Consider the following 26720-nt stretch of genomic DNA (forward strand, 5'->3'; position numbering starts at 1 on the left):
TGGAGAGTAATCGTTTGGCTCTTGAAGTGTACTTTAACTCTGCCTGAGTTTGAGACTATGCCAAAGAGAGAGGGAGAAAAAAGAGGAGGATACCATGTGTGTAGTTTGAAGGGTTGGTGTAGAGAAGTGCCAAGTTACGTTTTTCCAAATAACCTATGTGCATTATTTCAGGCAAGGCGAGAACGTGGCTATTTAGAAGATTAACTGTATTAAGAAAAAAAATAATTGTTATGTCAATAGTTGGTGAAATTAAATACTTCCCCACAACTTGCACTTAATTCCCCCACCTTTGCTGCCCCTTTTACTTGGATTTAATTTATCTAGTTCTTCAAAAGTTGAACGTTGCTTCCACTGATTTGCTGGGCTTCTTTAAAATGTCTGCTCTTTCGGAAATGGGTCGCCTTTATTTATTTTTTTTTTTCCCTATTAAATGGATATTGTTTGTATCACAGACTCTTTGTTGCTATATTAAAATTTATTTTTTTACCCGAACTTAATCTGAAGCCTAAGAATTAGATACTTTAGATGGGCAACTGCGTTCTCCCCCGGTCGGTCAGTAAAGCCACGGTTAGAAATGGCCAAACGCAAACCTGCAGCCTTGTCGCTGTTTGTCAGACCGGGGCCGCTCACAACTTTCCCGGACGCGGAACGACTGCGCAGAGCGAGCGAGGGCTGTGCCCGCGGCACCGCCCGCCCCGGCTCTTCCCGAGCCTACGGGCCATTTGCCACCGGGGCCGAAGCGAGGCGAACGGCTCCCTCCGCTCCCGTTCACACGAACGTGAGCTGCCGGGCTGGCTGACGTCACTCGGGCTGCAGAAGCCGAACAAACCCGAGGAGAAGAGCGATAGGCTCGGCTCGGCCGGCGCGGGGCACCGAGCGCCGCCGCTGCCCCCGCCCCCTCCGCGAGCTGCGTCGGAGCCTGTCGAGCGGCGGGGAGGGCCGGCCGCCGGCACGCACACCCCGCCCGCCGCCACCTGAGACGCGGGCAGCGCTCTCCCGAGCCGCGGAGGTGAGTTAAACCGCTCCTGCCGAGCCGCGCGTATAGAACCGGGGTGGGGGTCTGGGGGGGAGTTTTTCCTCAAGATGAACGCCTGAACCGCTACGGCGTTTTGCCGCGCTGAGCTCGAGCCCGGGTTTCCCCGTTGAGCCTGTGTCTGCCGCGCTGACCGTTTCCCCGCCGGTGCGTGTCGCCCCTTTGTTGTGGCGGGCCGGCCGCGTCCCTGGGCGCGAGCGCCGGCCCCGCGGTGGGGCCCTGTGCGGGCAGGAGGCGGAGGAGCCGCGGGGAGGTGAATCCTGGGGAAGCGGCCGGGGCCGGGGTGTCTCCAGACGGGACGGCGCGGCTCCCGAGCGATTTTAAACTTTACTCATGGCCGCAAGCCCGTCCCTTGGCCGGGCGGCGCCGGTCACGTCTCTGCCGGCGGCCGCCCGCAGCCTCTTGGGCGGCTCTTTTGTGTGGCGCGGTGCGGTGCGCTCCGTGCCGGCCCTCCCGCCCGGCTTGTCCCCCGCCTGCGCTCCCGCTGTCCTCTCGCCGCCGCCGAGCTGCCGCGCTCCCCTAGTCCGGCGCCAGCCGGGGCTGTCAGGGCTGTCGGTCTCGCCAGCCGGCAGTGCGCGGGCGCGGAGCGGCGTGAGGCGTTCCGCGGGGCCGCGCGGAGCGGGCGCCGGCTCCTCACGGGCGTCCCCCGGCTCCGCCGCCCCGAGCGCGGGCGCGCAGGAGCGCGTCGCTCCGCGGTGTGCGGCGGGGCGGGCCGGGAGCGGGGCCCTCCGCCTTCATCTTTTGTGCTTCCTCGTGAAGAGGAACAAGCAGCTGCGGCCCTGGGCCGAGTTGTGGAAATTTATCCCTTTGTGTATATTACAATATCCTCCATTTTTCTGCCCTCTAAACAACGAGCCTTTCGCCATCTTGGGCAAATTTTTATTCCCAAGTCTGTCCGTCTTGTTTTAGGAGGGGATGAGTGGAAATCCTGAAAGTCGTTTTGGATAAGACTCAAAAGTTTAGGAAATGTTACAGGGACAGACAGTGACGTCATGTAAAGTTTAAGGGGAATTTTTCCAAGAGTGTGTGCTTTCCCCCGGAATTCCTGATCTAAAGTGTTGTAAACCGTGCTTTAAAGAGAAAGGTTCCTAGCTGAGACTGCACGTTCGGGGAACACTGAGAATATGCTTATCTGGCGTCTGGTTTTGTAACAGGTAGGGAAATAATTGTGCTTTTGGTTTATTCTACACCTACACCCCCACCTTTTTTTTTTTCTTTTTGTGTTTTTTTTTCTTTTTTTTTTTTGTTCTCCTGGCCTTCAGCGTTCAATACGTAATGCTTGCTTAACTGTTTGGCCGTTTAAAACAACATGCCAAAGTTCTTAGGTTAAATAAGGAATCATCTGGAGATTCGCATTGTTTTTGTTTACAGAAGGTAGTAATCTGACGTGAAGCGTACATGAAACACTCTGTACAGAATCTTCCCTGAGGAATAAACAGTTTCTGTTTGAATGAGGAACATGGAAATACACAGTTGTTCCATTTTTAAATGACAGATTTGGGGGCCGTATTTGGAAGCAACAGACTTATTAAGCAATATCGTTAGAAGGTTCCGCTTGGAAAGTACCTGTATGTGTGTTACATGTAGTCTGGGTTATGTTCCAGATACAATAATGTGGGTGTCAAAACCCAGTTACTGTGCTAAACTCGTTAAAAAAAAAAAAAAAAAAAAAAAAAAGCCTTTACCTCTGTCTATAAGCTCTATGTCAGCTGCTGTGAAAAGGAAACAATAAAAGGTTCTGTTCTGTTAATTTACTTCTCAATTGCACTTTTTTTTTTTAAATCTCGTAGAAGTTTTTCTGTTCACATGATACGACTTAGGGAAACACAGGGTGCTTGATAAGGAACAACTATTGTAGGTAAAGTTCTGTTTTTCCATTCTTTTTTCCTGTACTCATCTTACTTGCTGCATATTTACAGTCACACTGATGAGAACATGAAACTGCCTGTGTTTAATTTGCATTTTCTTTGTCTTCAGGGTTGGGAAAAACATTGACAACAGTTAACACAGAAAGTAATAGGAATAGCTGTTAGTACATCAAGACATTTTTACTATCGAGTCAGTACCAAATGATGTATCTAAAGTGTCCTTAAGGTTATGTTGGATCAAATGTCAGATACTTACCTCGAGGGGGGGTAGTGTGTGGTTGTTTTTTTGTTTTGTTTGTGTGTTTGTTTTCCCCTAAACGCATCAGAAAGTGTGGTTGAATTATTTGCTAGCTACTGAATATTAGGTAGATGAAAATGTTTAAATAGTTGAAAACACATACAACAGATGGTTCTAAATTATATATGCAACAAAGGTCTAGAAGATTTGACAGATTATAAATGGTGAGCAACAGAGGATTAGTAGTTTCAGAAAATGATAGTACACTTGATGTCTCATACCTATAATAAACTACATACACGTTTTTGTCACAATGCTGCAAAATCAGTAAACTACATAGTATTAGGAAAATGGTAGCCAAGGTAATTTTTGTGAAGTATGTATAGAGGAAGATTAGAATTTAAGGGATCTCTTTAATGTTCAAGAAATTTTATGTTCACTCCAAGCAGGGGGTATTTGTTTAATCATAGATCGTACCAATTTCTTGGAAGCAGTGGAGTATTAATATCAGGTTGTGACGAATTTCTTCATAAATAGAACTCTCTGGAGAGCAAAAAATGTTTCTTCAGAGGATCAGGCAATGTTCCCTTTTCACTACTGACCCAAAGTCTGTTTTGCATGGCACAAAATAAGATTTTGAGACTAATGGATATAGGAAATACACTAGAATTGTGGTACTGGTGTTTCTCATCCCTTTTTTTTTTTTTTTTTTTTAATTTTTATTTTTTAACTAAATGCCACTATCCTGGGTTCTGTACAAGTCAGTGTTCCCACAAAATAATTGTTTTAAAGAGTCACTCTTGTAGATTAATGTAGGTTGTGGATAACATTTTAAAATTATTTGAATACTGTTAGGGGAAGGATAACTAAATACATGCTTAGTACCTTTTGGTGAGAAATGGTTGATTTTCATGAAGATGTATATTCATTTCATGCTTTTTTGAAATTTGAAATTGAAGATGCTTTGCATTTTCAAAAGATAAATTAGCAATATTTTTATATTACGGAGGGAATAAGCATTGGTTGACCACTGCACATATATTTGTTTGATCTGTATACTGACCTTATGAGGAGAAAAAAGTGCTACAAGACTGGATTTTTTTTTTTTTTTTTTTTTTTTTTTTTGTCTTTTTGGGAGACACTGAAAATGCAAATCAAGTAATGGAAATCTTTCTTTTTAGGTCCTGTTGCCCTTCTCGTTTTCTTTGTTTGAATGTTTATTATAGAATGCAGTGTAAAGGAGCAGATGTTTTGCAAAACATCCTGATGTGTTGTTTTTTCTTATGGGAGTGCATAACCGTTCCTTCTGATGCATCGACTTGACAGCTGGCTGATTTCATGGAACTGCTAAGAAGCCATTAGTGGTGTCATTGAATTGAAACAGAACAGTCACTCCCAGCTTGAACTGCAATTGTTAATGTCTTTGTTGCTACTTTTCCGTTCCTACACAAGATGGGGAATATCACAGCCGCAAAGAAAAGGAAGTTTGTGCTCCCTGTCTCATCTCTGTGAATTAGGGAAAGGAGGCATTAATACTTGACTGCTTTAATTTTATGGTATTCTTAGAATGGCGTATTTGGGATTCAGCAATCTTGGCTGTTGGGTGGTAGACTTAGCATAACCAAAAATGCAGTTTGCTACACATACCCTGACACAGTGAGAGTGTCTCACAGTTCAAATTACTTCATTGTGACACCCAGCCCTGAGTCGCCCCAAGTGCCTAATATGGGTGTCTTTAAGTAAAATCAAATAGGTTGGGTTTTGTTTTTTATTCTTTATTCTAATAGAATAGAGTATTCTAATAGGATATTCTTTATTCTAATAGAAGATCACGGAAGAGTGTTACTTTGTGTTTTTATCACTTAGATAATTTGGTCCAGTGAAGATTCCCAAAGTCTGCCAGTTTTCTCTCAAGTGTGGTTCAACTTTTGAGTTAATTTTGGTTTACTACCATACAAATTATGTCATACCACATCATAAACTAGTTCATGACCATAAAATGCCATCAGAAGAAACACACAGATATCAAGGACAGCAGTGGTTTTGTGGTTGTTGTATAGTTTACTACATTTTGCCAGTGCTCAGGATGCTGTAAATATGTGTTGGTCAACGTATTTCCAAGAAATTGAAATCTTGTGGTGAAGATAACATTGTGCAGAATTCAGAATTTAGGTACAGATGATCTTCCCCACCACATCAAAGAAGGAAATGAAACTTCCTCTTTGTGACTGTCATTTACACTTTAAAAAAATTTTTGTTTCTACTGCTACATTTTTACTTTAAAACTGTTTTCATTGTATTCTTTCTGTGCAGTGGTAGAATGAAAGTGCATCTTTCAGTGAGTTTGGAGTTCTTCGCTGCTTACTCTTTGCTGATGAGGAACAGAAACAAGGGTACTATGTTAGTAAGATTAGGGAAAATAAATACTTCCCCATCCTACTCCCCCAATTTTTGCCTGTTTTAAAAAAAAGGAAGAAAAAAGGCAAAACCAGTTTAGTCTGGAGTCATGAGAAAATTTGCATAAGGAAAACAGTAGGTTTGCATTAATTTTTTTTGGGGAGGGGTGTGTGGTTTCTTGGTACTTTTATGAAGGTGAGAATGTTAGTTTTGCTCTTATGCAGATAAAGACTGAGGCACAGAAGGATTTAGTCTTTTACCAACATAACAGGTTGGCGGTGGCAGTAGGAAGAAAAGCTGCCTTCACTGACTTTAATTTGTAGTGTGCCTGGTAAACATCCCCTTGAAAACTGAAATGTGATGTTTGTTGTTCTGCAGAGAGTAATGCTACTCAAATAGGTAAGTTGAGTGTACATAGTTGTTAAAAGAAATTGGGACCGGGTTTTCACGCAGCCTCTGCAGAAAGGCCAAGCAAGATGTAGTGTTTTTCTGTTACTTTGTTTCTTAATCATAGAATTTTAAGTAAAAAAAAAAAAAAAAAAGTAGAAATTTTAATCCAATTAGTACATGGTTTCACATATTAGCTGTGTTAAGTTATTGTGTACTCTTTTGTCTCTTTACTGCCCTAAATGTACAGTTATATAATGCCATGGTCTTGAGCCATTCCTTAAAAAGAAAAAAAGTCAAGATAGTTTTAAAAGCCTGATACAGAAGTCCCTTTGAGATTTAAATGGAAATAAACAACAACAACAGAAGTGCTAAATTTACAGTAACATTTCGATTGTTTCTTTTTGGGGGGAGGGAGGAGAAATTGTGATTTATTTTATTGCAATATTGGCATTTCATTAGACTACCAAGTGAAAGAAACACTTTCAGAGAACAAGGAAATCTTGTGCTTGTTTCAGTTTTTTAATGTAGCAACAAGGAAAAGCTGATAAGTTGGGGTTTTTTTTTTCCCCTTGCTTAGTTTAACAGAATTAATTTAAGCATTTGACAAAATTCCTAATACGAATTTCTTTTTTTATGTGAATGTTTTTCAGATTGGTGGAGAAAAGACAAATATAAAAGAAAGCATACTTTTTTAAACCTTGCCTAGTGACAGATGAGCTCTCAGATATAAGTCTCTGAAAGTATGGACTTATAAAAAGATGTGCTGGGCTTGTCAGTGTCCATTCCCTTCTTTCAGGATGATGCCTGTTGCCATTAATGTGAAATCTCTCCCATTGCCTTCCTACTCACGCCCGTCAGGGCCTCCCGAATGTCTTGTTTTCTCTGTGTAAAGGACATAAGACTCTCTTTTCACTTGATGTAGGTCAGGCATTGTAGAGAGCTGAATGGGTTAAGCCTTGGTAGTTTGCAAAAAGAGATTGCAGAGATTTTTCTAGCCCCTGAGGGAGGAATCACAGAAAACCTTCAAATTCAAACTACTAAAAATGTAGAGGCACCATCTGAAAAACTGGTCTACCTGATGGACTGTTTACATTAGTAATGGTCTCATTGAAATCAGTGGGAGTGCTGAGTATAAAGCCTTGTCTCAGGTAATGTTTGCAGTATAAAACATTAGGTTTAGAAATAATGCAGTGACCATCAGATAATGTGGTCTTCTTTTTGGAGGCTCACACAGAACTTGCTTCTGCTTTGGAATTGTTGGAAGTTATAATGAAGAATTTTCATTTTTGATAATGGAGAATTCTGCCAGTGTTTTCTTGCAAATTACAGGAAGTGTAAACTAGATTTTCTTTAGAATATCTATTAAATATGGTGATTTTAAGATACAAAATACTCTGCCTAGCTGTTCTTGAGCTTGAATCTGAGTTGTGAGGCTGTTGGGCAAGAAGCTAAAACTTTCAAATCTTCTAGGGAATATTTTTTCCTTCACTTTGAATATGTAGCTATTTTTTTAATTGTAGTTCTGTTTATTAATCGGTTTGTATTAGTGAATTAATGTTTTTTTTAACCCTGAAAGATCATTTAATAAAAAATGCATTGCATTTTATCAGATACTTAAGTTAGAACAGCAGTGTGTAGTGTCTAAATATAAACAGCAAAATAACCCCACAACCCCCTCCTCAGCCCTCAGGCTTTTCTTGTAGGAAAGACAACCAGTTTGCCAAAAATTATTGCAGCAGTCTATTGCGATAGGAACATAATCGTGTGGATTTTGCCCCATTTTCTGTTCTTACACTTTTCCACAAGCGTGCACTCATTAATCAAAGACACCGTACTTCTGCTGAGGGCAGAGAGGTTCATCAAGTTGGCAGCCAGTTTGGTGTAAAGAACAGTGTACTGAAGCTCTTAACGTGCTAGGACATAAATAAATCTAAGGTCTTTGTATGCAAACCCTGGAGGTTAATACTGTATAATTCAATGTCCTGTCTTTGTTTTTATGATTGATGCTTTTAAGTGTTTGAAGCTTGATGCAAGCCTTCAAGCAGGTCAGGGCTGACCATCTGATTGGCTGAAGCAAAAAAGCATTAGCTTGGCAGAGGGGTTTTCGTCTATGCTGTGGAGGGCTTTTTTTCTTTTTTGGCTGAGAGATCATTGTTGTATTGCTTGAGCTGTTATAGGAAAGTTCTAGAGATTGACAACCCCTGCTGTGCTAATGGACTTAATGCATGAAACGCTGATAGTTTGGTCCTATTTGTTCTGAAGCTTACTGCTATTTGTATCCTTAACAGAGCTAACATGTAGAACAAGCAAAAACTACTGGGATTTCCCTGTAGAAATAGTGCTGGGATTTGGCTTTAACATGAATTGGTTGCATATTCATAATTTAAGAACAGCTGGTTACAGCAAGCACACAGTCATTTGCAAGCTATTATAAACCATTCTACTCACACATGGAGGCTGTGCTTAAGGTTTGTTGTTGGTTTTTTTTTTTTTTTTTTAATTGATCTACCTGCATTTGAAATCTGGTCACTGCAGCCACAGAGGCCTTTCATTTTAGTTGTACTTGCATCATAGAACAGCTTCAGTATTAAATATTTAGTTTTAACTAAATGCTGAATAAAATGGTAAACTGTGAGCTTCGAAGAAACAAAGTGTAAGGGTGAGCAGTGATATACACCTTAAATACAAAATCTGGTTATGTAAAGCAACCTAAAAAAGTAACATCAGCCAACCTTTGTAGTCTTTTGGTAGCTTTTGTTGTTCTGAGTAAGAAATCTTTTATAGATTTACTTAGGGTTACCTTGTTGCTGAAATTTGTGGGGGTTTTGTGCATTGTGTGCCCAGTGCTCTTGGAAGAAAACTCAGAAGTATAACGTGATAATATTGCTCAAAAGGATAGTGTATTAAAATAGTAGTAAGCACAGTCTTGCTGAGCATCACATGGGATAATAGTAGATGTATTAGAAATGACTGTACTCTTACATGGATAAGTCATCTGTCATTATAATGTGAAAAATACATACTTGGAAATATTGGTTAGTAGTACATATAGGGTGTATTAGTAAAGTTGACACCTCCCATCCCCCTTTTCAGTTTTGCTTTTCCAGGTTAGAAATAAAGTGAGCATTTCTACTAGTTTATATGCTTACTTTGGTAACTTTTCTGTATCTTTGTTTGCCCTAGTGACTGGAACTTCTAAAAGGAGAATTATACTTTTTACTATAAAAATCAGCTTTCTGAACATCCTGTGGGAATAAAAGTGAGCCCAAAATGTCCACTCTCACACATCTTTTGATCCAGTATGTTGTAAATTACTACCTCATAGCCTGGCAAAAGGAAAATTGTAAATAAATTCTTACTTCATATATATGGATCCAGGAAGATGGGAAGCCATTAATGGAAGTTCCTTCCTATGTTAGTTGTCAAGTTAAAAATATCAGTCACACATGCGTGAAAGAGTCTTATTTTTTTCAAGCTGTATCAGTTGATTTAATAAATGATAATATCACTCCCTACAGCTGTGGTCTTTTCTAAGTAGTTACAGCAGTTTTTAAAAGGCTAAACTGTAAGAAATGCAAACCAGTATTTTTCCATTGCAGCTCTGATCATTTTTCATCCTTGGAGTTACCCTTAAGCACCTCACAGCTTTTCAGTGTTGATGAAAGAGCTAGATCAGGGATAATAGTTGAGACTACAACTGTGTGGTTTAGGAGAAAAGTAAGGCAGAAGAGAGCTCAGTAGTTAATTCTTCTGAGGACCCAACCTCTACAACAGCTACAATGCCAGAAACATACTCTTATCACAGTTACAGGAGCTTTCAAAGCAAGGAGAATTCCTGGGTTTTTTTTACTTCCCAAGTCTGATATTAGAAACAATAGAGAGTCCTATTTTGGCTCTTTCAGGGAAACAACTTTTAAGTGAGACTCTAAAGAAGTAAAACATTCCATCAATTCTTTATCTTTCTGGCAACTTAGTAGAGGAAACACTTGGATTTAGTCATATCTTCAATATATTGGAGAAAGATTTGGAGGTTAATTTTTTTATTTTTTTTTTTTCCCCTACTTTCCAATTGCTACCAAATAAAAATAATGCTGTTTTTTATAATTTACTTGCTACTTAATGTGTGTAAGAGTCTCTGGAGAAGTACATTATAGAAAAGAAAAAAAGCTTAAGGAGAGAACAGGTTTCCCAGGGCAGTGGTGGAATCGCTGTCCCTGGAAGTGTTCAAAAACCAAATAGATGAGGCCCTCAGTGATATGGTTTAGTGGTGGGCTTGGCAGTCCTGGGGTAATGATTGGACTTGATGATCTGAAAGGTCTTTTCCAATCCAGTTGATTCTATGATTCTAAGAATATATTTCTAAAATGACAACTGACTGTTACTGAAGGTGCTTTATTGTTTGTTGTTTAAATATGATATTAGTACTATATTTTTCTGCAGTTGTCATCTTTGTTTTCTTTTCTAGAAGTGCTTTTCAGGCCTTATTTTCCCCCTTAAGGTTTAAATGTTAGAAGGTGTCTTCGCTGAACCAGATGTATTTTTGAAGAGGAGTGGGAAGTATTCCATAGTTGAGCCTTGTCCACAGGGTTAGTTTTGGACTAGTCTTTTATGGCTGCATGAAGAAGTTCCTGAGAAGGAACTCATTTATTTTAGGGTAAAACTAATGTTAAGGGCAATCAGTTGTAAAATGCCCCTTTCTCCTGGCATTAGGAACTGAAAGGAACAGATTACACTAGGTCATTTTCTTTTTATTTGTATGGGATAATGACACAGAGCAGCTTGAAATACTTTCCAGAGTTTTTTTGAGAGATGTTTTCTGTGTGTCAAGCTGTTTCTGATTATCATTGAGGTAAATTTATAGTCTTTTGACTCTTGCAGTCACCATAAATTTTCAGTGTTAACAATTGTGATGTAATGGATACACAGCATATTGCAAAGTTTATTGTGTTGATATAAGTGGTTTATAGAGAGTATCGTTTAAATGTAGCCTACAGTCTTTTTGCAGTCATGGAAATGAATTATGTATTGTGAGAGATCTGTTAGTAGTGTAAAGACTTTATAATAAAACAGGCATGAAGGGGGGACAGTCACTTTTTCTTTGCCTCTGAATGCTTAATTTATATAATTATTGTAGTTTTGGTGTCTTGCAAAGTGCTTAAAATAGATACGTGAGCAATCATCTTATGGAATGGTCTGTGTTATGTGTTTGTAAAATGACAGAATGGTTTGGGTTGGAAGGTCCTTAAAGACCATCTAGTTCCACCCTCTCTGCCATGGGCAGGGATGCCTTCCACTAGACCAGGTTGCTCCAAGCCCCGTCCAACCTGGCTTTGAACACTGCCAGGCATGGGGCAGCCACAGCTTCTCTGGGCAACCTGTGCCAGGGCCTCACCACCTTCACAGTAAAAAACCTCCCAATCCCTAGTCTAAATCTTCCCTCTGTGAGTTTAAAGCCATTCCCCTTTGTCGTATCGCTACAGGCCCTTGTAAGAAGTTATAAAATGTTGTAGGAGACATTTAGAATGCAGGCAAGTGGCATTTCCCAATATGCTTGGTAAAGCCAAGTTACTTTTTTTTTTTTTCCTTGAATCTATTGCCCTCAACAGAACTGGCTTGTATTCTGTTAATTTTATAAAACTTGAACTGGGGGAAGGGTTCATTCTTCAGTGTTTGTTATCCCGCTTGCGTCTAGCAGCGTAGGCAATAATATAGATAATTTGAGTGCTAGGATAGTTAAGTGATGTGTGTAAATCTTGATGTTCCTTATGTTATATTTATACACAGAATCTTGTTCTTTAGTTTAGCAGACCCTTACAAGTGTCCATTTCCATATATAATTTGAGTGATTCATAACTCAATAATTTGTAGTTTTCTGCAAAAGTTTGCTTAATTTTTGAAGATCTATTTGAGTGCCAAATTTCAAGTCTGATTCTTTATAATAGTCACTTCAGATTTTTTAGGAAAATGCCATATGCTAACTTCTAGGGGAGACCCATGACAGAGAAGGTGATCCAGAAATAGTAAATCAGTACTCCTGGCCAAAAATAGCACTGCAAGTTGTAGTATGTTGTTTAGCAAGAACTGCTGATTGTGGAAAGCAGTGACAAACCCTTAAACATGTTTGGGGATTTTTTTTTTTTTTTTTTCCTTCAGAAATGTTTCAGAAGAATGTTTGGCATATACATTATTTAATGTTTAGATGTTAATTCTGCATTTTATTATGTTAGGATTTAGCCAGCCTGGTGATGCACAGTGACCCCTGTTTGAGTAGAGCATTAGACAGATGGGTAGATAGTTCTTGCCAGCCTAACAGAAATAAAGGAACAGTTTGGAGAAGTTACCTCTGTTAGTTATGTTACTTATGATCTCAGAATGTCAATGATAGAAATTAAGATTCATGTGTCATTTTGGATGTGCAGTGACCTAGTACTGTGTTGAAAGGTTTCTCTGGCTTGATAAGAAGGGATAGTTGCTGGTATGACTTACTGTCACTTTTTTTAATTGATATTTTTTAATTCTAAACTTTACAATGGTTTACTTGGAGTAAAATGTAGGATGACAACAAGTAAATGACTGGTACTTGTGAGTTGTTTGCTTGTCTTGCTAGCCATGAGAAGACATGCACAGAATCAGTTAATGCCCATTTTTCAGGTCAAAACAATTCAAACTTAACCCGTTACCCTGAAAAAAGGGCATAATGGGCCTTTCATTTTGTGTCTCTTCAATTTCTTTTGCAGTTGGTGTGGTGTTCAGATCTGTCTAGACCTGAGTCCGTTGGCTGTAACCTATCCTCTTGCAGTATAGTAACAAAAGTTTATTGAATATCCATGTTAGTGTATATGGACAGAAGAAAGCAAAACTGACTCTAAAATACTTCATTATGTAGGCAAAAGGGCATCAGATTACCTCATGTATATGCGCAATTTTGTAAAAAATTTAATATTTCACCAAATGCTTTGTAGATTTTGGTTTAGTGAAAATTTGACTTACTAAGTTTTATTCTGAAAATGCAGCAACCACATGCAGGTTAGAAGTAAGTTAAGACCTCACACTAGTTAAGACCTTTTGAACAGTGTTTGCAAACAACGTACTTCAAATTCATGAAACCTGTGTTGATTTCTGCTGTTGGGTAGTTTGTCTTTACAATGAGTGATGTCACATTTTTTGATTGCTTGGTTCTGTTGTGGGATTTTTTTTGTTATTTTAATAGGATGTGATTTGAAAGGACCTTATAGGGTACAGGCTGAGTTTATCTGTTAAAGAAAAAAGTTTTACCATGGTGAAAAAACACCAGGCTTATAAAAGATCAAACTGAACTGGAAATGTCTTGGAAACTAAGTGGCTGTATGAAATTAATCACTGATGAATTTGAAGTAATGCACATGGAGCAGAGAGGAGCAGGGAGAATAGCATGAAATAAACATACGCTATAATGGGTTCTAAATTAATTACCTGCCATCAGGTAGAGATGTTGGAGTCATAATGCATAGTTCTGTTAAAACATCCGTTCAGCAGCAGTGACAATGCAAGCTTGACACATTACTGGGGGAGGTAAAATAAAAAGACAAAACAGAAAACATCGAGGACATACTAATTCAGGTCACCTTGTCAAGTAGAATAAAAAGCAAATAAAACTGAAAGGAATCATCAGTTTTGGAACACTTTCCATTATGAAAGGAAAGTATATAGAAGTCTTCAGCTTGGGCTGTGACCGAGTGCTATGAATTCATGCTTGGAATAGTAAAGTAAACAGATTTTTTTTGCATTTCGAATATGACTGAAATGTAATATTGGAACTAACAAAATCCAGTGGTTTGTTAACATAAAACAAGAAGTAGCCCTTTTCACTTCCTGTTGGGCTACACTGTGGAATGATGTTTGGATGCTGTGGAGGGCAAAATTACAACACATTTAGAACGATTAGATATAATAGAAGATGTGTTTATCAGTGGCTGCTGAATGCGATGATTGAAATGCAGTGTTAGTTTGTTAAATCTTTATACTTCTGATTTCTTAGGGAAGGATATATATCTCTATTCTTTCTCAAAATGTTATTACTTGTGTAGATGGTCCTTTATTCTGAATTAGTTGCTGTTAATTTCATTTTTGTTAATATTTGATGTTTTGTGTCTTTGATATGTAGGTGGAATAATAAGGTTGCCAAAAATAAGAACATTCTTCTAAGACTTGAATTAATCTAGAGTTATGTGGGGGATTGAAAAGTAATCATCTCTAGTTTGTGATTGTTCGCTACAGTTTTTTCAGTCATCACTGATTATCCTGTCCTTTATTCTTGGATCCTTTCTGTGCTCTTTTTGCATTGAGTTCGTTAATGTGTGTTCTTCCATTAACATAATGTAATAGAGAATAATTTTATGTACTGTAACTTCAGCCTTACAGATTTTTCCCATATCCCTTTCCTTCCCTGTCTCTGCGTGTGTACATTTACTCTTTGGGTATATAATGTATTATATTTGCAAATTAAGTTTTTACCCCACCCCTGCCATTTAAGCATTTCTTTACCTTCAGCTCTAGGAGATTCTGGGGAAGAAGATATTTTTGTTCTTCTTCTTGAATAAATTCTCCTAACGCCATAGCTGAAAAGATGAGCCTCATGCATTTCTAAAATAGTCTGGATCTGAAAATATTTTCAAAATTGGAAGGGAAGGAATGAAGATAGCACATTCCATACCTAGTCCTTAGTCCTAATGTATATATTTTACATGTATCAGAAACAGCCTTGAACTGCATGTTGCGGTGCCACTAATATTAAGTAAATATTGTGTATGTAATCCTCTCTAAAGCTATAGTTTCTAGCTGGAAATATGATGAGGAAAAAAAATAAAATCCTGGAAGGTTGTAGGCCAGAAGTAAGCCGGAAGTTCCAGGGTCAAAGGAGAAAAGCATTCAGAACAAATGCTTTAGACCAAATGCATAGACCAAAGGGATCCCTTAGTTTTGCCGTATTTTACTGGCAGAGACACGATTAAAGTTTTGTCTGATCAGCAGCCTTGTTATGTTTTCTCTCAGTTGAGCCAGTGGCCAGGTGTGACTGTGACTGGGTAGTACTTGCTGAAAATACTTGGATTTAATCTCTGCTGCTTATGGCAATTCAGGGCTGAGCTTCTTAGAAACAAAAAAAAGACCCAGAGAAAACAGAAGCTATTTCTGTTCTAAAGTAAGCGTGGGACAAGCTCATTTGTTATGGTGCCAGATGTGCTTGAGCAAGTAAGTGGCAATGTGTATGGCAATACATACATATATATATGTTCTTCCATAAGGAGGGGGAAGAAGGAAGAAGGATTTTGCTGGATGAAGAGTTTTCATGCTGTGCAGGCTCTTTTATAAATGAAGAGTTCGATGCTTCAGAACATACTTCTGTGATTATTTTCACAGACTTGTTTTTGACTTCTAACACAGAACCTCTAACATTGTAATTTATGTTTATTAGTTTTTTTTGTTATTGTGAAATAGCACTTCTGTCCTCAGTTGTTGTTGATCCTTTTTGTTTTATTTGTTTTTCCTGATGCCACATCAGTTACCATGGGAGCAAAAACAGAACTGGAGAGCTAGCAGCCAGCAACTGAACTGTCTGACTTAGTTTCTCCTTTTCTTTCCATGGGAACAGATGATTTAGAGGGAAGGATAAAGTAAATACTTAAATTACTCTGGTAACTTCAGCTTTACCTTTTTGTTATTCATTTGACTTGGGAAAAAACCACTTGAGAATGGACTGGATTCCTACAGGCCTCAACTATTAAGCCTAGACTAATTTTACTGATTCCTAGAGCACTGACCACACTGTTCGATTGTAGGTTTCTTTTGTTTGTTTTGTTTTAGAGAACTTTGGAAAGTATAGACTGTTTGCTTTGATGCATTTGAATATCTGTTATATGTGAATATTTCTCTTTGACAGCTGGAACTGAGCCTTCATTTAAGCTTTGGATAGTGTGTAGGTGTTTGTGTCTGTGTATTGCCACATATACACATTTAAATATTTGGACCACAGAATTACAAAATACAACATTTTCAGTGTGCATAATGCATATCATAGCTATGATGTAAGAATTTACATATTAGAATTAGAAATTAAAACACGTACTAGAAAAATAACAAGAAAATCCAGTTCTTCTGTAGATTTGGAATACTGAATTTTCCTCACAAGAGTTAAAGTCTCAAGCCATCTGAAACAATGTCAAAAGTGCTGGACTGAATTTTTTACAAGAGAATTTTCATGAAGACTTTGCAGCGTGTTGTTAGGATTTTGGTTTAAAAAGGAGGGTTTTTTTATGTACAAGAAGTTCTTTTAAAATAAGGCTTTATGTCTTGTATGTGTGTTAAATATGTTTTTATATGAACCTTCTTTATGAACTTTCTGAAAAGGTCTTCAACACTGAACAGAATTTCAGAAATGGGAATAATGTGAAACTACCAGTAAAAACATTACAAAGTACATATATAGGTTAGTTACTAGACCAATACAAGCTCTTTTCATTGAGAAAACATTGTGGTAGCAGTGTAGTAAATAACAAAACTGTTACGTGAGAACTACCAATTTCTTGTTGATCTAAAAATCCCCAAAAGACAAACCACCATAGGTGTCAACTCGAAGAGCATGTTGCTAGCGTTATATTAAATGGAAATGAAAAGTGTCATATCCTAAAGACTTTACATTGCTAGTAAGTTGGAGTTAAATTTGAGCTAATGTGTTTGGCTGGAGTAATAAATAAAAATGTTGAAACTACTCGTGTCCTATGGGGCTTGCAGTAGCTGTGGCATAGAGTTTGCATCTGGTTTAGAGAAGGCCTGTTCTAACTTGTGCTTAAAAAAAGGCTGAAAGAGGCCACCTGCTATATACAGTTCTCAGCCTGTTTTCCTTCTGGTTCACCTGTGAAAGGAGAAGATTAAAAACACGTCAGAAACTAGTGTAAACATGTTGCTCTGTTTTGTCGTCTTTTGAGTATGGCAGGTAACCTATCAGTGCTGTCAATGTGAACAACATAGTACTAATAAGCAGAGCATTTTGGGGGGTAATTGTTCTCTGAAATGCAGCTTTTAAAATAAAAGTATCTCGGAATTATACTTGCTATTGACATTGCTCCTTGGTTCAGCAAGAGGGTATGCATTTATTCCCAAATTGTGTTTCAGTAAAGGAGATAAACTAGGGAAGGCTCCTGTTGGACTTGTTGTTCATGAACAGAGAAGGACTTGTGGCTGGTGTGATGGGTAGAGGCCGTCTCGGGCATAGCGACTGTGACTAGTAGATAAAAGTTTTCAATTCTTGCAGAAGTAAGGATGGGGGGTGAGCAGAACTGCTAAGTTGGACTTGTAGAGAGCAGGCTTTGGCCTGTTGAGGAGAGACAAAGTCCATTGGGAGGCACTCCTGAAAGGCAGAGGAGTCCAGGAAGTGCAGGAGCAGGCTGTCCCCATGTGCCGAAAGATGAGCTGGGAAGGTGTCCGGCCTGGCTGAACAGACAAACAGAGCTTTGGCTGGAACTCGAGAATTAAAAAAAAAAAAAGAAAAAATTATGACCTTTGGAAGAAGGGGCAGGTAACTCGGGAGGATTACAAGGATGCTGTGAATTTATGCAGGGAGAAAATTAGAGAAAATTAGAAGGGCCAAAGCCCTTAATCTGGCTACTGCTGTAAAAGACAATTAAAAATATTTCTATAAATACATTAGTAACAAAAGGAAAGCTAAGGACATTCTCCATCCTTTACTGGATGTGGGGGAAACATAGTTGTAAAGGCTGAGGTACTTAATACATCCTTTGCCTCAGTCTGTAATAGTAAGACACAGTACCCAGCCCCCTGAGCTGGAAGACAGGGACAGGGAGCAGAATGAAACCTCCATAGTCCGAGGGAAGATGGTCAATGACCTGCTACACCACACACAAGTCTATAGGGCAGGGTGGTATCCACCCAGAAGTACTGAGGGAGCTGGCAGGAGTGCTGACCAAGCCGCTTTCAATCATTTATCAGCAGTCCTGGCTAAGTGGGGAGGTCCCACTTGACTGGAGGCTAGCAAATGTGATGCCCATCTGTAAGAATGTCTGAGAGGAGGATCCAGGGACCTACAGGCTTCTCAGTCTGACCTTCGTGCTGGTTATGGAGCACCTGAGTCCTATCATGCAGCATGTACAGGACAACCAGGTGATCAGGCCCAGTCAGCATGGGTTTATGAAAGGCATGTCCTGCTTGACTAACCTGATCTCCTTCTGTAACAGGGTGACCTGCTTTGTGAATGAGGGAAACTTATGGGTGATGTTTACCTGGATTTCAGGAAAGCCTTCAACAGCATTTCCCACAGCATTCTCCTGGAGAAACTGGCTGCTCATGGCTTGGTCAGGTGTACTTTGGTGAATGGAGTTAAATCCCATTGGCAGCTGGGACGTAAGTGGTGGTCCCTAGGCGTCAGCTAGTTCTTTTTAATGTGTTTATTGATGATCCGGATGAGGGGATTGAGTGCACCCTCAGTCAGTTTGCAGACGACGCCAAGATGGGCAGGAGTGTTGATCTGCTTGAGTGTAGGAAGGCTTCACAGAGGGATCCGGTCAGGCTGGGTTGATGGGCCGAGGCCAATTGTAGGAGGTTCAGCAAAGCTCAGTGCCAGGTCGCCATGCAACAACTCCATGCAACAACCCCATGCAACGCTCAAGGTTTGGGGAAGAGTGGCTAGAAAGCTGCTTGGTGGAAAAGGACCAAGAGGTGTTGGTCGATAGGGGCTGGACATGAGCCAGCTTGTGCCCATGTGGCCAAGAAGGCGAACAGCATCCTGGCCTGTATCAGAAATAGTGTGGCCAGCAGGACTAGGGTAGTGATTGTGCCTCCCTGTACACCTTGAATACTGTCTTCAGTTTTGTACTCTGCACTCCAAGAAAGACATTGAGGTGCTAGAGCGTGTCCAGAGAAGGCCAGCCGAGCTGGTGAAGAGTCTGGAGCACAAGTCCTCTGAGGAGTGGCTGGGGGAACTGGGGTTGTTCAGCCTGGAGAAAAGGAGGCTTAGGGGAGACCTTGCTCTGTACAACTACCAGAAGGGAGATTGTACTGAGGTGGGGGTCTGTCTCTTCTCTGAAGTAACAGGTAATAGGACAAGAGGAAATGGCCTGAAGTTCTTCCAGGGGAGGTTTAGATTAGATATTAGGAAAAGTGTCTTCCCTGTAATGGTTGCTCAGCACTGGAGCAGGCTGCCCAGGGCAGTGCTGGAATCACCATCCCCGGAGGGATTAAAGGACATGTACATGTGGTGCTTAGGAACATGGTTTATTGTGGATGTGGCAGTGCTGGGTTAATGGTTCGACTCTATGATCTTAAGGGTCTTTTCCAACCTAAATAATTCTGTGACTCTTAGAGGTGCTTTTTTGGTTGTCATTTGTATTCCTTGAATTAGGGTGTGCATCTGCTAGAAGAAAACTTAAGCAGTATATATGGATGTCAGGTGACCTCGCTACACAAGTTTACCTTTAGGTATAGGGCACCTGTCATAACTCAGATGCAGTTAAATTAAACCAGTACATCTTAGTTCTGAAGATTTAAGTGCGCGCCTGTGTTCATAAACAGGCATTGACCTGCGACACTTGAAGGAGCTAAGCATGTAAAATTGTTTGGCAGAATTTCAGCCTTAAATTGGTCAGTGACTGGGCTCTTTCCATGATTCAGTAGTAACACAAATGCTATTTTAATTATTAAGGGTGGGTTGGTTTTTTTTGTCTTCAAAACATAATACTTACGCTTTTCTCATAAAAAATCATTTATCAGATTATTTATCAGATCATTAGCTGATATTTTCTTTACCATGACAAATGTTTTAGCCTACTTAAGCTGAGCCACAGTCAGAAGAATGTAGGCTGTAAAAAAATTTTAGGCACATTCCAAGTTTGAGCATTTTTGATTATGTGTTTTAAATGTAACTACCTTTTACAGATACAATTGTCAGAGAAAGAAGGAAAGTAGTATACATGGCTGTAGATCCTGTAAATATGATAGTGTTTTGAATATGGTAGTGCTTTGTACTTAAAAGTTTGGCTTGGGTGCATGTATGCTATTCATATTTTGGTTCTTAATGATGCGAGGTACCATCCCAATTAAAAAGCTGACTGTGATGCATGGAATGGCATTAGTTAAAAATCAAAACACACTTCTGAATACTGATTCTACATAATGTAGATTTTTGAGACTCCGTAAATAGTTATTGCCATGGACACACAGCCTCATTAGCCTTGGAGTTGCAGATTAACTTATATTTGCACACTTTATTATAAACAAGAGATTGAACTCAAATGCTGTTTATGAAATGGAACAAGTAATTTCTGATAAAACTCAACTGCTTCTATAATGCTTCTGGTTACTGCTAATTATGCAGGAGGTTCGTTTGTGGCTCTTTCCCTTTTAAGTACCTGTTGTCAACACGTGTAATTTTATGACCACACCGTGTCTGTTCACGTGTTTGTCCATGTGCCTGTCCATTCCATGCAGTAACTTTTGTTTGCCATTAATTTTCAGCCATAATTGAGACTAGGCTAGACATTCAAAGATAAACTTCTACATTTTGTGAAAATCAATCACGGTATTAAAGAAGATGGACAGTTTAGACCCACCAGCTGAGGAAATGGTAGGCAATATTAGCATTACCTCACCCCTGCCGCAAGCAGTTCTCAGATGCCTCAGTGTGTGTGCGCTGTCCAGCAAGTATATCTCCACTGTTGTCACTGGCCTTGCCAAGTGGGAAGTGGGTTGTTCAAGTGTGCTTGTGTTTCCTGGGGAGTGTCTGGTTTGTGACAATAGGAAAATGAAGGGACCATCATAATGCTGCTTACAAGAGATTTTTTTTCTGCCATCTCAAAAGTAGCATGCACATAAGGAAACCTGTAGTAAAAAGCTTTTTTGCGTGGTAGCTTCTTACAGTGTGTTCTGGGTATAACAAGCAGAATGTGAATTCCAGATACTACGGCTTACTTTTTGGATCAAAATTACATTTTCAGAATAAATTTGGTATGATTTCAATTAGAAAATGTTAGTTGCTTTTAAGTAACAGGAATAGAACAATGTTTACGTATGTAACTATGAGCAATAAGCAGTCTAGTTATTTTTGTTGGTGAAAATACCTTCAAATCATTCCCATGTGCACACGTAAGTATTTCTTACTGAGGGCGCAGATATGCTCATGTGTCATGCTAATTTGTTATCTTTTCGTTCCAGTATTACAGGAGAGAACTAAAATTTTCCTTGAGGTATGAAACAAAACCTTGTCCTTATGAAATACACGCACATAACAGACAGTTTTCCAGAGCTTTCATTTTAGTGGGGGATTTTTCAGAACCAGAGTCTATGTGCTTAGCAGCGTCCTGTGAAATGGATTGTGTGGATGGTTAGCTTATGGAGAACTGACTGCAGTTTCATCTGTAAAAGCAGGACTTGCCATTTAATTTAGTCAAATGTAAATGAAAATCACAAGGTTTCAAAAAGTATAGTCATAGCTATTTTTTAATGTGAGTGAAGTTTCTTCCCCCCCCCTTTTTTTAAGTATTGTGGATTGGATCTCAGTGATGCATTAGATCACTGATTCACTTCCATACTGTAAACCAGACTACCAAGAGTCAGACTTGTTTGTCAGATATTAAAAAGCCTGCACAAATGGCTGCTTTATTGTTACATAAATCACACTGATTCGTGCATGTGGCAGTAATTAACTTCTGCTGATGTTAGAAAAGAAGTCGTCATGTCATTGCTGAAAAACAGGTTTCAGTATGTTTTTTTACTAAGCTAACAAGTTAGGTGCCATTAGACCAGTATAAATTTAACTGATTTTGAACAGCAAAAGTTTAAGACTACAATTTTTACGGGACTTGGAGAGCCTTTTTTTTTTTTTTTTTTTTTAACAATACGTTTAAGTTCCTTTTTTTTCTTTAATGGACTGTGTTGCACAGAAATCACACCTTTTAAGAATGTGGTCTCAGATTGATTAATTTTCAACTTCCTTGTGGCTTGCTTTCGTGGTTATTTTTAATGGGCCATCAAGAAGCAGTCAGGGGTCAGGTTGCCAGGGGTCAGTAGATTGCAAACTGAAAGTAAGTATGTTAAGTTTAGAACAAATGTATATCTTTACCATCTTTCCTTCTAAATAAAAAATAGTTTGTTAATGAAAGTGTTCCAGAATGAATTAACACTAATTTGCCTTAGTGTTTTTTCAGTTGTGGGGGTTTTTTGGTTCTCCCCTCCTCCCCCCTCGGTGTTCAGATATGCATTGCTAATTCGCACAATAGTTAAAAAAGCTTAGCATTTCTACGGATGCTCTGCTTAGATCTGCTTTGGACTTCATTAGTAGCAGAGTGATAAGCAGTGGTGGAAGTTTCATTCTTTAGCTCAAGCTCCAGTCCTTAAGAAATAAAAACACAAGGGTATTCTAGTAACAAGAAACACTTGCTATATTTGGACTTCAGCCAGCTTGTGGCCTCTTGCCCCATAGTGATCTGCAGTGGTCCCTTCCACTCAGGTTTTAGTGCCCTTTCTTTACAGTATTTTCTCTTTCAATCACCGGGCAGAGAACTTTCTTCTACAGTTTCATAAGTTATCTTGTCAACCTTCATCTTAGCAGAAACCCAAGACAAAACTGTGTTCTTACCCTGAACCTGAAAACTCACAAGCTTATTTTTGCCCAGAAAGAGAAGGGAAGCAGAAGGCAAACAATCTGAAACACAAAGCTATAGTTATTTTCAATAGGTAGCTATTAAAAAAATCTTCATGCTTGCTGTAATTCATGCTACTGTTCGCTTACCATCATCATCAGAAGCCAGGCCATTGCTGTTGTACTAGACTGATGCTAGGATAATGAATTTAATATATATGAATGGTTTGAAGTAAAAAACCTATGACTACCACTAGTTACTTTTTTTTAGACTCTTATTTTCTGTGCATGTATTTTTTTAAGCTTAATATAATTTTTTTTCTTGTTTTGTTTTCCTTATATGTAGCCAAGATTTACGTCAGCACTTCAGCAAGACTTGGCTCATAGGAAAGAAGGGGCAGTATAGAGAAAACACTGTCACTCCTGGCACCAGAGTCCATCAGTCCTACCTAATTCTCAATTTTCTTCCAACTAGTAAGAGGTTAAATTGCCAGCTTGCTTTATGCTTCCAACTTCCAGTGATGTCTTGTAGTCAGTTGTTTTGGTACTGCAACACTGTCAAGTCTTTCATTAATATAATGGAACCATGTTTTCCAGTAGTATGGAGAAACAGCTGTATTGAGTGTGTATCTTTGAACTAACTCTTATCATAATTCTTTCTAATTCATAAGCTGTTACCCTAATTTTTTATCCCATTTCACTGTTTGAAATACAGCTAAATACATGCTGAAGGATACAGGTGAAATTTGTCAGAAGTGTAGAGTTCTGTGTCAGGTTCTGAGCCCCTCAGTATGGGGGAGAGAACCAGTAAATGGCTGTTAAGATGTTGAAGGATTGTAGCATCTCTCCTGTGAGGAAAGGCGAAGGGAGCTGGCAATCTTCAGCCTGGAGAAGAGGACGCTTAAGGGGGTCTCTCCAGTGTGTATAAATACCTGGAGGGAGGGCACAGAGGACAGAGCCAGGCTCTTCTCAGAAGTGTCCAGTGACAGGAGGCAACAGGCACAAACTGAAACACAAGAGGTTCTCCCTGAACATCAGGAAACACTTTTTAACCATGAGGGTGACTGAGCACTGGCACAGATTGCCCAGGGAGGTTTGTGAAGTCTTTGCCCTTGGAGATACTCCAGAGTTGTCTGGACGCAGTCCTGGGCAACTGGCTGTAGGGGCTCTGCTTGAGGAAGGACATTGGACGAGATGACCTCCCTTTCAATCTCCACCACTCTATTCTGTGTGTCACTATTTTAGGATGTTTTGGTGAATTTAGTTTTGTGTCAGAATGATACTAGGAGTGCATGCAGAGTTGTAAGTTTTGACTAGAAGAGTAGGATATTGCTACAGTCTTGAAGTAATGCTTTCTAAAATTCAGAGGTCATGTTTTGTTGGAATGAGATACATGAGGATTGAAGTACAGTCTACCCAATGTGATCTTTAAAAAATAACTTTGTTGTTCTGTTACTTCTTGGTTTATACTGTTTTGACAGTTAATGCACAATGTTCCAAGAGATGAGGACTTTATAAAAGTGATCCTTAAAAAAATTTGACAAATGCAGAAAGTACAAAATGGCTTTTCTTGTCGTGTTGTTAGATTGTGGTGTGAGAGATCATGACACACTTGATCTTAGTAACTTTGTGATAAACTCTGAGTGAGTACAGTGAAACCTGAGTATTATAGGTTAACCTTTCTTTTTGTTGTTCTTGTGCTTTTCCTCCGAATAATAAAAATGTTGTAAGTTGACGGAATGGAGCTACAGACAAGAAAGTTGTGTATTTTGTTTAGGCACGGGTGAAGTTGGACAGAATTAATAATCTGTTTTCAGGGGAAAACAAAGGAGCTAATTTTAATAAAAGAAAAATCAACCCTTCTCCCTCTCACCTCAGTTTTTTGGGTAAGGGAGAACATGCAATGTAAATATATGCAGTGATCCATCAAAGAGAACTGAAGAACTTGCTTATAGAACTGAAGTACTAAGCTTATAATACAATAATTGCCAAGTCCCGCTACATGTAAATCGCTTGTAATGGCTTTTTTTTCCTTAACCAGGCATTACAGAGCTATGGTATAAATGGCACTATTGGCATAAATTAAAACAGTACTTACCTTCTCTTTGAGAGAAAGTATTTTCCTCTTACTGGGAATATAGTTGTTGGCGTATCTGTCAATGCTTCTGCAGTGTGTGAGACTCCATCTGACATCAGTCTTGTATCTGCTTTGTGGCTTTCTCAGTGCCTGTATTTTGCATGCTAGCAGGGAGCAACGAAACTTCCCTATTCGAGAGTTTTGTGTGGTAGTGTCAGCTTCAGGGAAATGATCTTTCTGTAGTTCTGTGTTTAGGAAAGTCTGTGGAACAGTCTTCATCCAACCAGTGGGTAGTTTTTTAAGAAAGCATGTTTTGTACCTCTTCTTCTCGTGTGATGTGATAAATTAACTACGTATGCCTGTTGTATGGCTCATGTAACGTATCTTGACAGTTGAGGGATAAAAAATGGAAGTGTCCATTGTGCTGTTGTTTTTCTATGATGCAGGCTTTATGTTGCCTTTAATATAATTATTTGCACATTGACCAATTGAACTTCTGTTGCTCCCAAAGTGTAGTAAGTTACTTTAAAGTAACAGCTTTAATTTGTTAAAGTATGTTCACTAGCTTAATTTTTTTTATAGTTATAATTTGACCTTTTAATTTCTGCAAACATGAAGACATTAAGGGCAATATGTAAACATACTGTGATTTTGAAAATTAGAAAACCCTGTGTTTCCCCTTGTTTGCTGTGCTAAAGTTAGCTTACCTGGTGCCTTTTTTTTGGTAAGGCAATAAACTTCAGAAATTAGACAAATGCTTGTAAAAAAAACCAAACAAAAACCCCCCTGTCCATAATAACAAACTTAATTTATACATCTTTTGTTGGCTATTTAGAAAAGTAATGCTGCCTTCACTATACATATAACTAGGAAACATACTTTGTGATCCATTATCTTGTAATTTCCATTGTGCTTAATAAGAACAGTGTTCCAATCTAAATGTAGTGGATCCAATCTGAAGTGTAGTAAACCAATGAAGTTTACTACAAGATTTTTGATTAAAATATTTTACTAAACACTATTAAAAGGGAATGAAGATGCAGTATTTGAATCAGAAATGGCATTTGTTATCATAGCTTCTTCATACCCTGATATATTTTTCTTACGTATTACTGCTACTTATCTTACTTTACTAGGTATTTTTTAATGGCATCTCGCAATACAAGGCTATGTAACTCAGATTTGAATTGTGCTGCTTCTGTACTAGCTTAAAAGCAGCAGACTAGTTTTCAAGGACATAATTGAAGAGTATGCATTGTGAGATACAGAAGAGGGGATATGATATTAATAAAGACGTAAAATAAGTAGTATTCTGATCTAGTTTTTGTGACAAATGCCAGTACAGGAGCCTATGATAGTTATCTTGGAACAAAAAGCAAGTGCTGTAAACCATAGGTGTTTGGCCTACTGAAGGGTATGTGCGGGTGTTTGAACACATTGTATTATGGTGACTTGGTTTGTGGATAGATGGAAACTGTTGGTCCCTGTGAGCAGAATATTCTAGTGTCTAAAAATGTTGCACATTTGTGCTTAAAGAAGATAATGTTATCTTGGGCAAGAGTGAATTAGAATTACAATTTCTATAATGCTGTTACTGTTAAATCTATTCTTGGTTTTCTGTGATGTATAAAGTATATGTATCAATACACAGTAAATAATATCATCGTAGCATTATATGAGATTGTTTTTTCTGGAAGTGTTTTTGTTCTTAGGTTCTTCAGTAGTCCTCTGTCAAATGAGCTTTCAAATACACTGCACAGGATTTCTTCCCCTCCCGCGCCCAAATTTCTATCTGTGACTTGTTTTACGAAAATATGTTATGTCCTACCTGCTTCAGGTCATGTGATTTCTTGTGTATTTTAAACTGCAAAATGATTTTTTTAATGTGTTGCACATCAAGAGAACAATTACAAGTAACTGTCAAAAGTACCTGTGCTTCAGCATCTAAAATACTACTTCGGCGTTACATCTAAATTAACTCTTCAGCGTCACACAATATGGGTGTTCTTTTTCTCCCATGATATCTCAGGCTCTAAATGGCAGGCGATTGGTAGGGTAGGTTTAGATTAGATATTAGGAAGAAGCTCTTTACT

At 39.0% G+C, this 26720-nt stretch overlaps 1 protein-coding gene across 6 annotated transcripts in view; it reads left to right on the forward strand.

The window, feature by feature from the left end:
- The first annotated feature begins 371 nt into the window (after positions 1-371).
- The window catches only part of BAZ2B (bromodomain adjacent to zinc finger domain 2B), a 138602-nt gene continuing 112253 nt past the window's right edge, over positions 372-26720 (forward strand). For 3 of the 6 annotated variants that reach the window (XM_030487584.1, XM_032919961.1, XM_030487599.1), the window contains exons 1-2: positions 372-1009; positions 2824-2891. The gene's annotated coding sequence lies outside the window, so the exon portion shown is untranslated. Of the gene's footprint in view, positions 1010-1533; positions 2892-26720 lie in introns of those variants that run through there. The other 3 variants (XM_030487586.1, XM_032919962.1, XM_030487587.1) reach the window with 2 other exon arrangements.

This window comes from Strigops habroptila, chromosome 5, assembly GCF_004027225.2.
Source record: "Strigops habroptila isolate Jane chromosome 5, bStrHab1.2.pri, whole genome shotgun sequence".
Lineage (NCBI taxonomy): Eukaryota > Metazoa > Chordata > Aves > Psittaciformes > Psittacidae > Strigops > Strigops habroptila.